We start from the raw sequence: 11,729 nt of genomic DNA, 5'->3' as shown, positions 1-11,729 counted from the left end.
GGAGGTGATGTCTTGGATTGCGTAGGCAGAGTCTGGAAAACTTTTATTGACCTAGAGGAAAAAAGGTATTTCTTTGTCCTTGAGGTGTTTTGTATTTATCCTCTGGGATGAAGGATTGGTCAAACGGGCTAATTTTGGAAAACTAAGAAGTCCTGGCAATTTTGTTTCCCCCTGGCGTTTTTGCCATTTTGAACAGTTCTGTTTTTCTAATACCATTTTTGCTCTGACTCTTACTCTGCCAGCAGCCAGCTCCTGGGTGGATGGCTTCCAGCACTCATCTGCACATGAGGGAGAAATGTTAGCCAAGGAAAGAGGCAGAGAAGTATTGTTCAGCTTCATGGCCGCATATATCCTTACTGTCTCCAAACAGGAGCACTTAAATCCTCCAAAAGTGAGGATTTGCATTAGAAGATGGGAAGCTTTGTAGTTACTTGCACTGATCTGGAACCACTTTTACGTCGACCTGTACACCATCAATGGGCAAGTGGGCTTTGCTGATCAATTGCAGAAGAAATTTGAGACACTTTAGTTGTCTTAGTATCTCTGTGGGTTTATTGCTTACTTATCCTTCTGTGCCATTCTGCTGAAGCGTATTTGTTAATCACTCCAGAGTACTTTAGCTTCTTTCAATATATTGAATTCCACTTGGATGCTTTTAAAAGTGTTTGCACAGCATATGCATTTCGTAGGAGTATGGGAAATATCCACAGTCTGAAACAAAAGTGCAGTGTTCCAAACCCTACATCCATGTTGTTATCTCATAAATTAGTACGTTCTGTGGTGTTACGTAAGTTTATCTTGTGTCAGAATAATAAAAGCTGAGTGTGCTGAAAGGCTGATAAGCCTGCCATGAAGAATTAGGTTGTTGAAGTTCTTCTGCCTTAAAATAACACCTGTTGCTTTACTGACTGGTGCTGGTAGGATAGTGTGTCTTCAGAACTAGTATAAAATGTAAAAAAAAAAAAAAAAGAGGGGGAAAAAAAAGGCATTTTTTTCTGGCAGTTCAGGTCTGAGCCTTGGCAGCCTTGAATTTAGTATTGTCTCTGAGCTACTCTTACACAAAAGGACTACAAGAAAGCACAGATGTTCTGTATTTCTGGATATTAAAAATGGACAAAGTGACTTTTCAGTAATACTGCCGTAGCCTCAAGGACCGAATGCAAAAAACAAGTGCTCCTTCTGTTGGCAGGTGGGAAGTTCAGTCCCTTAAAATGCAAAATAAAAAATAATAAAATAGATGGCTGTGCAGATTCTGAGGGTAGCTTGCAACAAGGGCGAAGGGACAAGCACCCCACAGCTGCTGGCAAAAATCGCTGCTGGCAGTGTCTGTGCATAAACTAACAGCGTGCTTCCAGCAGCCCTTAAATAAATGGTGGGGGGGAGAGGGGAAGTTCATCCCTGATACCACGGTTCTGCACAATGATCCCCTTTCTGGGTGCCGGGGTCACAGCTGCTGTCTGGAGATTACGTACAGAAGCACTCTTCTTCTCGGGAGAGTGAGGTTTCCTGGAGGATTAAGCACAGGCTGAAAGCAGGGGGAGTTATTCAGGAGGCAGACAAAGAAAGCGAGCCCACGGCTGTGACAGGCGACAGGGGAGGAAGACTCTGAGCAAGAAGGTAACTACTGATAGTCGCTGTTTGGATGGGAGAGTCTCCACTTTGGGTTCCTGAAGTGGTCCAGTCACAGAGTGAAACCCACCATGGGTTTGGCACGACCCTGCCTGATTGCAGGACTTGGAGTGCTGCTTTCCCACTCGTGTGGGAGGTGAATGGAGTCTGGCAGAGCTCTGCCACCTCCTGCATCTGAACCAAAGTCATTTCTGTGCTCACCATCTCAAGTTCCCTTTAGTTGTTCAGAAATAGTGATCGATGTAGTAATCTGAATCCCCATGTAAAGGTACATTTGCACTCCCCATCTGCTCAGAAAGCTGTGCTTTTTGCATTTTCCTCTGTCATAAACAGGGTGTCACCAGGCCTTCTGAGCCTGCTGCTTTGGTGCTTCCTTCTTCCCTCTTCCTTTTCAGCTTTGTTTCCCCCCCCACCGCCCTTTTCTCTCCTATGCTGATATTTCACCTCTTGGGTGCACACGTTCCTGGGAAAGTACCCAGAAAAATCCTTCTACCCACGTATCATGTGCCAGCACCTCTATTTTGTGTAGGAAGGTCTTCTATATTTGAAGCCAGGGCCATCTGCCTCATTCCTAAAAAAACCCCAGCCAAACAGGTTTCTTGCAGTTTTGTGCAAGGGCAGTGGCCACAGTTCTTCTGTATAACTTTAAAAGGAAGATGGCAGCCCATCCTATAGTAATAATATTTGAAACCTCTCTCCTATTTATCTGTGACTTCTAAAGTTGAGTCTCATTTCACTTACCGGATCAAATTTCCCACAGATCCCATATGCCGGCTACTTCTTTTTAGTGGCTTCAGAATCCACTAGTGCTTTTTATAATCTGAAACAAATGGGTGCTGCGCATAATGTGGGAAAGGAGAGGTGGAAGCAGAGGAGGCTGGCAAGGCATGCATTCAAACGATGTGAAAATGCAAGTGGGAAAAATATGACTGTGTCAGTAGAGCTTGTCAGAGTGGGTTTAAGGCGTATCATGTATTAGCAAATCATAGCTATTTTGAAGGCAAAAGAATGAAACTTCTTAAAAGGAGCAGAATTCCAAAAGGATGCTAATGAGTAAGTATTGGGTACCAGTGTTTAAATGTAATGTTATAATTGCTAGTTATTGTCCCTGCTGCATGGATATTTCCTAAGTGCAGTATGAGTCTTAACCATCTCACTTTTAAAACTGCATTTCCATTTGCCTCTGGCTCTGTAAAATCCTCTCTAAAAAGGAACAGTGGAATAAATTGGTGAGAGAGAAAATACCGCTGTTGCAGCTGAAAATAGTTTGTGCTTTCTATGTTGCGTTTAGGCACAAACATAAATAAATGGTCAATGGTACAAAAGCTATTGAGAGGAGAAACTTGGTGCAAGGCAGAAGTGTAACCCGTGTTGCTGACTTCAGACCCTGGTTTGTACTTCTTTTTGAGGAAAATGCTGCAGAGCGCTCCCTTGACAAGGAAGAACTGAAGCAACTTCGGGTTTTTTTTGACTCACAAGTCCTTAATGCAAAGAGTGCTGATGACTGCCCACATCTGGTGGATTGGATTAGAATCTAATTAGCATGAAGAGTTTAGGAAACTTTTATGAAGTTTCAAAAATAGTATGTGAAAGAAAGAAATAGCTTAGCTAAAAATTCAGAGAAGTATTACTGAAATGTTCCTTGAAAGTAGCTTTCCTGCTCCTGAAAGATGTAGCACACATGAATGGTAACCTATTTTATTTGTTAACATTTTCTGTTCAGGTAACTTGAAATGTTTAAAGATAACTGTTGTATCTAATTGACCCCTGTAGTTTAGAGTACATCTGGAAATCTAGGCATATACTGTGAAAGATCAATAAAGTGATTTTAATGCTTGTGAAAGCAATTTTTCTGGCCTAGTTTATGCATTAAAAAGGATAATACACCTGTCTTACATTTGTGAAGTATCTCAGCAAACACAAAAAGGACAGTGTATTTGGTTTATCTACGTAATTTTCCAACACTCTGTTGTAATGGCATGTTTCCAAGCAAAAACATACTTGCCTTTCTAATCTCAGTCACTTACCAGCACATCAACTATTCTGCATAGCAAAGAAAGGTTAAATTCAGGCTGAAATATGGTCCAAAGGAGAGATGGAGACAAAAACTCATTCTATAATGCTTACCTGTAGAGCAATATAAATTCTTTCCCCATGTCTCTAAATTTAAGGCTTACACCAGCACTGAGAAGGAAAGGCTTTTTGAAAAGAAAAAGACAAGTTGTGTCAGAGAAATAAAGAATATTTCAAGATGGAAATAGCTGCTTTTATGTCTTCCCTCTCTATTGCAGTTCTAAATATCTGCTCAGCTTTAGGTGTGCAATTTCTTTTTTTTCTGTGGGGTTGCACAGGGCTTATTTGAACACCATATTCGTAACAGTGCTTCGATTTGTAGGGGTGGAAAGTGGGACCCTCTGTGTATTGTTAGTAGGTATTTTGTGTCCTCAGGAAAAGTCTCGAACAATAGTTAACAGGATGGACAAGCACATCTAACACTACATCAAACGATTCAAAACTGGGAAAATTACATTTGACTTCTGTAGGACATCTTACATATTTGGTCGCTACATCTTGGATTAATTTGGGTTTTTTTTTTGTACGAAGCTCCAAACACTTTCTCATTGAAATATTTAGGAGAGATGAAATTTTGTCAACATCTGTGGTGATATTATATTGCAGGTATAACGTAGGTAGAAAGGAAAGAGGAGTATGGCTTTTGGGGAGAGAAGGGTTTTTATGTTTTTAAGCATGCAGACACTTGAGCGTTTCTGGAGTTGTTATGCTTCAGGGGTAACATCTCTATGAGGAAGCCCCTCTTTATCAGGACACAGGATATTCCTCCCCAGTTTGGGATCAGCTTGTGCAGCATGCCTGAGACCATAAAGGATCCCTGTGGGAAACTTCAGTGCTGTGAGTGATGGCCTCCATCCAGTCACTGCACTCCAACTAGGATGGAGTAGGATGAAATGTGGGGAAACCACTTTGTTCTCCTCTCGCCCTGCTCTGTGCCTACTTGCATTACTCTTCTGGTCTTGGTCACGATGTGGCTGGTGGCCCAGCTCCAGTATTTTGTGTTCCCAGCTCTCCAGCCTTGACTTGAAAGGAGTTTTCTCTTTTATGGGGCCCTGTTCCTCTGTCCCAGGTTAGCCTTGAGAGCCCAAGATGCTTTTTTCTTTAACATATGTCTGTGTTTGAACAAGTGCTGGGGCTCTTGCATTTAGAGCAGAAATTTTAGATTAGCAAATTTCTACCATATCCTGAGAAGACCGAAAATCACCTCTGCCTTGATACCTTCAGCCAGATTCCCCAAGTCAGGGCAGTGTTTAGAAAATAGTAAAAATAGTAATGATCCAGGAAGCCAATTTCGTTAGACTGAGTTAAAAGGACAGGAACAGAGACATGAGGGACTTGTCCCACTTCATAGCAAATCAGTCTCTGAGTGCCAGTAGTTTTGGGGTATCTTTTTTCATGAGATTAATATAGAAGGCCAGAAACTAATTCTGTCTGCAGGAGCAAGCATAGTATGCCCTGAATGTTTTCTGTGGCTTTCTCTCCTCGCTGAAAGCTGAAGCGTATTCTGAGATACTTCTATGTTGTTCACTTGCACAGAAGAATATAGCAGTAGGTGGGATACTGGAAAAGTTAATAGCACTTACTCAATGTGGAGGTGAAAAGATGGTTTTGTTTCAGCAAGATAATGACTCACGATGCCAGAATGAATGTGATGAGGATCGTTTATTTTAGCTTAGATATCATACGTACCTGTTCAGGTCTAAGAAAAAGCAAGTGAACCTTCGGTGGGAATACTGTCAGGGTTCAATAGCCTGTAGTGATCCGAGTTGTAAAAGCCCATCTCATCACATGAGAATACAGAGCGCTCTTTCTGGGGCTTTTTGAAAGGAAGAGTGGTGCCATTGTTGGTAGGGTGCTGCCCTGTGCCAGAACGCCACAGCGGATGGCGGCATGTGCTGTGTATTCATCGTCGGTCTGAATCTAGTGAATCTGAAGAATAACTGGAATTAGAGAATATTTCCTTGATTAGTAAAGCGCTGAGGTCAGGTCCGTTTGGGGCATCGGCAACATGGAAGGCACAGTTTTACCCCGCTCTGACTTCTTTCATATCCTTTCTTCTCCACACCCCAACCATCCTGAAGAAAAATTCCACAGGTGAGACTTAATATCTCCTGATCACTGGAGGGCTTTTGTTTTCAGTTTTCTTGATCTAAATTCAAAGTTATGAGACTGTTTTACCTGAAGTTTCTATTCATAGATCCCATCCCCAAGAAGCTTAAAATCTTATTGCTGAGTTTACTGGGCCTTTTTAGTGGACATTTCTCTTACCACCTGTGGTGGGTTGACCTTGGCAGGATGCCAGGTGCCCTCCAAAGCTGCTCTATTACTCCCCCTCCTCAGTTAGACAGGGGACAAAAAATATAACAAAAGGCTCGTGGGTTGAGATAAGGGCAGGGAGATCACTCAGCAATTACTGTCGCTGGCAAAACAGACTCAGCTTGGGGAAAGTTGACTTAATTTATTACCAATCAAATCAGAGTAGAATAATAAGAAATAATAATAAAAAAAACAACTTAAAACATCTTCCCTCTACCCCTTCCTTCTTCCTGGTCTTAACTTTACTCCCAATTTCTCTCCCTCCTACCCCCCCCCCCCCCCCCCCAGCAGCACTGGGGAACAGGGAATTGGGGCTGCAGTCAGTTCATCACACATTGTTTCTGCCACTCCTTCCTCCTCAGGGGGAGGACTCCTCTCACACTTCCCCTGCTCCAGCGTAGAGTCCCTCCCACGGGAGACAGTCCTCTATGAACTGCTCCAGCGTGAGTCCTTCCCACCGGCTGCAGCTCTTCATGAACTGCTCCAGTGTGGGTCCCTTACATGGGGTGCAGTCCCTCAGGAACAGACTGCTCTGGCGTGGGTCCCCCCATGGGGTCACAAGTCCTGTCAGCAAACCTGCTCCAGCCTGGGCTCCTCTCTCCACGGGTCCACAGGTCCTGCCAGGAGCCTCCTCCAGCACGGGCCTCCCATTGGGTCACAGCCTCCTTTGGGCCCATCCGCCTGCACTGATGTGGGGTCCTCCATAGGCTGCAGGTGGATATCTGCTCCACTGTGGACATCCATGAGCTGCAGGGGGACAGCCTGCCTCACCATGGTCCTTACCACAGGTTGCAGGGGAATTGCTGCTCTGGCACCTGGAGCACCTCCTCCCCCTCCTTCTTCACTACCTTGGTGTCTGCAGAGCTGTTTCTCTCACAGTTTCACTTCCCTCTCCCACTGCAATTGCTGTTGCATTGCAGTTTTTTCCCGCTTTTTAAGTATGTTATCCCAGAGGTGCTACCACTGTTGCTGATGGGCTCAGCCTTGGCCAGCAGTGGGTCCATCTTGGAGCCAGCTGGCACTGGTTCTACTGGACATAGGGGAAGCTTCTAGCAGCTTCTCACAGAAGCCACCTCTGTAGTCCCGCTGCTACCTAAACCTTGACACGCAAACCCAAAACATCACCTTCTTGTGACCTGTAAGAACTGGTACGGTGCAAGTACATCCATTTGTAAAGGGAGCTGAAATCGATTTTATTTCATTTTCTGTGCCAAGCTGTGGTGGCAGTTGATTGAACAGCACTTCCAAAGACTCATCTTGGAAGGAGTGCTTACCAAGTGGAGTTCTTCTCATCCTAGTATGAGTGAGAAAACTTGTCTTCATTTTGGTCTTTAATTCCTGTGTCTCCTGCCTAGACTGCTTTCTTACTGTCATCCTTCTGTTAACAACTGAATGAAGGCCTCTGAAAGGCATCATAAATCCTTCCTCCTTTTGCTTTGACGTGAGACCTTTCTGTGGTAACATGTGAAGGTCTTGTCCACTGTGTTGGTACCAAGTTTTGAAGTGCCTCAGAGCATGGGAAAATGCCTGTCCAGCCTTTAAAGGCAATTTACAGGTGGTGGTAGAGAAATCTTGCCAAATAATTCATAGTGCTCTCCAGCCAGATTTCTTTAGCCCCCTTTAGTCAGAAAGTCACCATCTAGTCATGTATGGTCCCAAGTACAGCAAACACATCATTAAAGTGAACGTGTGGCTGCTGGAGACTATGAAAAAGCTTTCCTGGGCAGAAAGTTGGCTCATTACTGGCTGAGCTGGCGCACCAGAGGAGAGTGCGAGTCATTAGCGGACAGACCCTTGGGCTGTAGGCACTTGATGCTGCAGGGGGTGTTTTAGTGAGAAGGGTGTGAGAACATCTGCCAGAGGGAGTAATATGGCCACGGTTAGACCTTAGTCAGTGCTGCACAGCTGCCACGTGGACACCCTACTGCATCAGCACCAGGAGCTCTTTGGTTCTGGTGGAAATCAGTAAGTGAAACGCCTCTCCTGCCAGGTAATGCAGATCTGCAAAAACCAGTGGGTTGGCCTTCTACGGGAGGGAGCATGGCGCTGCACATGGCAGGGTGAAAGTGGATGGTTGAGAGTGAAGTGCTTGTGCATGGCAGAGACTGTTGAGTATCTTGAGTATTGCTGCTAAAGAAATCAAGGAGTGGAGATGGATCCTGATCCTCAGGAAAAGTTCCTGAAATGGAACAGAAGAGTATGAACAAAGCAGACATTTCTCCTACAACACTCCTTCTGCAGGCTGCATCCCAGGCTTTTTTTCTGAACAGTTTTTATATCTACTTCACTTGCAAGCTGCCTGCCTGGGATCTCATTGGTATTCTGCTTTTCTGCTGTAATCTCATGTTGTTAAGGAGTGTGATTTTTGTTCTTAGCTGTGCCGCATATAGAAGATTACATAAATACCTTGGAAATCTTGGGAGGGGGAAGAAGAAGGAAAGAAAACCACCAAAAACCACCAAACCCTTCCTCTGAGAAACATTTTGGTGGTGTAATCTTATGTCTTCCTGTTTAACATAGGAGGAAGGCAGACAAGCCTCTCTACCAAGAAGGCCACAAATTGGCTTCCTAATGGTCCAGCTGTGCTAATGAGCAATTACAGACCAACACACAGAGCAGAGGTAGATTTGCCGTCCTAGCAGCTGTTGCTCAAAGATGTTTTGATACGGGAGTGCTTTTTCCTCCTCTCCTCCCTGTGTTGAACGCCTGTCGTTCCCATCTCCTTCCTCCTGCCCTCCTTTCCCTGGTAAACAGCTATTCACTTTCTGATTTGAAGGCATTTCATAAAGGTTGTACTTCTGAGGTTCAGCTCCCCTGTTCATAACGCTCAAGTTAAACCCAAGGATAATCCTGGGGTGGGGGGTGGCTGGATTGTTTTTCCTTGCATCACAGCAGTTTAGTTTCTCGTTGAAAACTGATATTTTCATCAGTGTGATCCTGGTATGGGGGAAAATGGAGCTGTGGGTACAGGACCCTTTATATCGGGTTACTGTGAATGTATTTGAGTTCCAAAATTCTTGATGACAGGGTCCATGCGAGTGCTGGGGGCAGCGAGACAAGCTCACCAGGGAGCAGACCCTGAGTCTGTGGTTCAGTGGAAACATTGCCCGGCACCATGTTACTCTTTGCCACATCGAAAGAGTAGCTTTGTCTTTTTTTTTTTTTAATTTTTTTTTTTCCTTTTAAAGTCTGAAAGGGATCAAATAATATAATTTACTAAAAAGATTTTATCAGTCGGCCTTCCTTCTTTCCAGAAAGAGTGAAAATTTGTTAAATGTGCTTGCAACTCGGGAGAGAGAGGGGGAATAAAACTTCAAACAGTGCTGCTAAAAACAGCCCGGGCTGCTTTTGTTTGGACTTTCAAAACGCAGCAGCTTAATGCCTCCATTGTACGCAGAGGGAAATATGCTAATTCGAAGCACATTTCCCATCAGAAGCCCTTTCAGTCCTGTCATCGTTGAGATATGAAGGATGATAAAAGCGGGGAGAAGGGGGAGGCCCCTATTATGGGAGCGCGGCTGCTGGTTATTGTGCGCGGGGAGCGGGACTGAATAGGGCTGACGAGCCCGGTCACCCGTGAAGCCCCAGGGCTGCGCGGGTTCCCATGGGCGCCGGCTGCCCCCGGGACCCCCCGCCACTGCTGCCAGGGCAGGGGTCCTCAGGGGTCTGTGTGTCGTGTCCCCTCCCGCCTTGGCCACCCCGCCGCTGGCCAGGGCAGGAGCAAAGGGGCTGCTGTCAAGATTTGCAAGCGCCCGCCACCAACCCCCGTCCTGCAGCCGTATAACCCAGTATGTCTTTCTGGGTAACGCGGACAGCTACTTTCTGTTCACTTTAAGCGCAGTTTATGCTGAAATAACTGATTTTCCCTGACAAGGCCTCCGTCGCTTTCTTTCCCAGTCGCTGATGCTTGCAGGGCAGTGGTGCTTGCTGGCTGAGCTCCCTCAGTAAAGAGGTGCCTTCAGCTTGGGAAATGGGTGCTGCTGCAATTGGGGTGTTTTTTTTTCTTCACTGTTATGAAACAGAAGGGAATCTGTGAAATGCTACTTAGTCTGTTACCATTCATTTATATGATTATATTTTAGGTTGAAATAAATACATTCATCAGTGTTTGGTGTGTATTAAAAATCTGTAAACACTACTCTTTAAATACGGCATCATATATATATGTAAAAACCTAGGGTTTGTTTTTTTCTTCTCTTTTTTTGAAGTCATGAAAGAACTTTAAATGGCAAGTTTTGTCTCAGGAGTCTGGCCTGGTTGATCTGGAGCTGAGAAGATGCTTGATTTACCCAGAAGGACTGTATTTTCTGTTTTCTTTTTAACAGGTGCTAATGTTGTTTTATGGTAGAGAATTTCAGATTAAATGAACTCGAGGTTCTGATAATGTTGCTATGATACTTGCTTGGAAATGGTTTGAAATGGCAATGAGAATTTAGTTGTAGTTGTTCGTTTGGCGCTATAAACCTGCAGTGTGCTAATGGCAAATTAAACTAAGAAAATGGGCTTCTGATTGCATTTGCAATCTGGTGATGTTCTGTCTGCAATAGAAGTATGTGCTGCACTTGAACACACAATTAGTTTCAATATTTCTGAGGACCATAGCTGGAATTAAGTGTGTAGAAATACTTCGAAAGCTGTGGTTGGTCTTCGGTTTCTTTCCTATGCTAATAAACTTGTGGACAGGCACATCAGGCTGGTTGATTTTGGCTGGGCACGAGAAGCTGCGTTCTTTTTTGCAACATGTAGGCGATCTCTGATCTGCAATGAGAGGAGCTCTATCCCATGTTGAGCAACATGCTCCAGGATGGTGAGCACACACTTGACGTAGTACGTTTTTTTGATACAGAGACACAGTTCTTCCTACGGATCGAAGAAGGAACCTTAGCCAGAGGCTTGGGTGTTGTTTCTGCCTTGTGCTTTTCTCTATTGTTTGGTTTTTTTTTTTCAATACACATCCTTTCTCCCTTTCCCTGTTTCTTCAGGATCTTTCTTTTCCTCTCCAAAATGATGCCGAAGGGTGGAGCAGGTGATGGTGCTTCAGGAGTCAGTGATAGATCAGGCGGTAGATACACAAGATGTGTCTGTAGTACTGCTGAGAGCAAAAATGGCCAGTGCCATTTTGAGTAACGAATGCAAGGGTCCCCAGAGCAAGCACATAATGATAACGCTTAGTGTTTACACTTGGGAAGCTCCGAGTGCAAGAGAGATGGTTACAAATGTGCCGAAACCCAGAGAGCAGAAATAAAATGGTATGGGAATGATACAAGAACAGGTGAAGAAAAGTAGATGCTAAATGAATTTCACTCTGACTCATGACAGTGCAGAAACGACGCCTTTCATCCATTTAAATAAGTGTACGTCATGTTTGGAAAGAAACAGAGAAATGGGGATGTAACTAGGCGGTGTCAGGGTGGGATCACTCAAAAGAGAGTCTGGGTGGTTTTCAGGCAGCGGGACAGGAGGCCGGGATCCTGCTCCCGGAGAAGCTGCTCCTTTTGCATTGACTGCAGCAGGGGCGTGGCCGTTGTGCAAGCCCTCCTTTGTGCCAAGCCTCAAAACCTGCCGGGCTGCAGAATGGCTCTTCCCGCGAAACAACTGAAAGGTTCTAAGCTCGAGACACTTAAAAAATTAGGCGAGACACAGTGTTGGAAATCTGTACTCTAGGGAATAATCCTGCCCTGGCAAGGGATTTTACTTGACAGCCTATGTGG

This window comes from Leptosomus discolor, chromosome 1 (assembly GCF_034619465.1).
Source record: "Leptosomus discolor isolate bLepDis1 chromosome 1, bLepDis1.hap2, whole genome shotgun sequence".
Taxonomy (NCBI): domain Eukaryota; kingdom Metazoa; phylum Chordata; class Aves; order Leptosomiformes; family Leptosomidae; genus Leptosomus; species Leptosomus discolor.
This window is presented reverse-complemented; position numbering follows the sequence as displayed.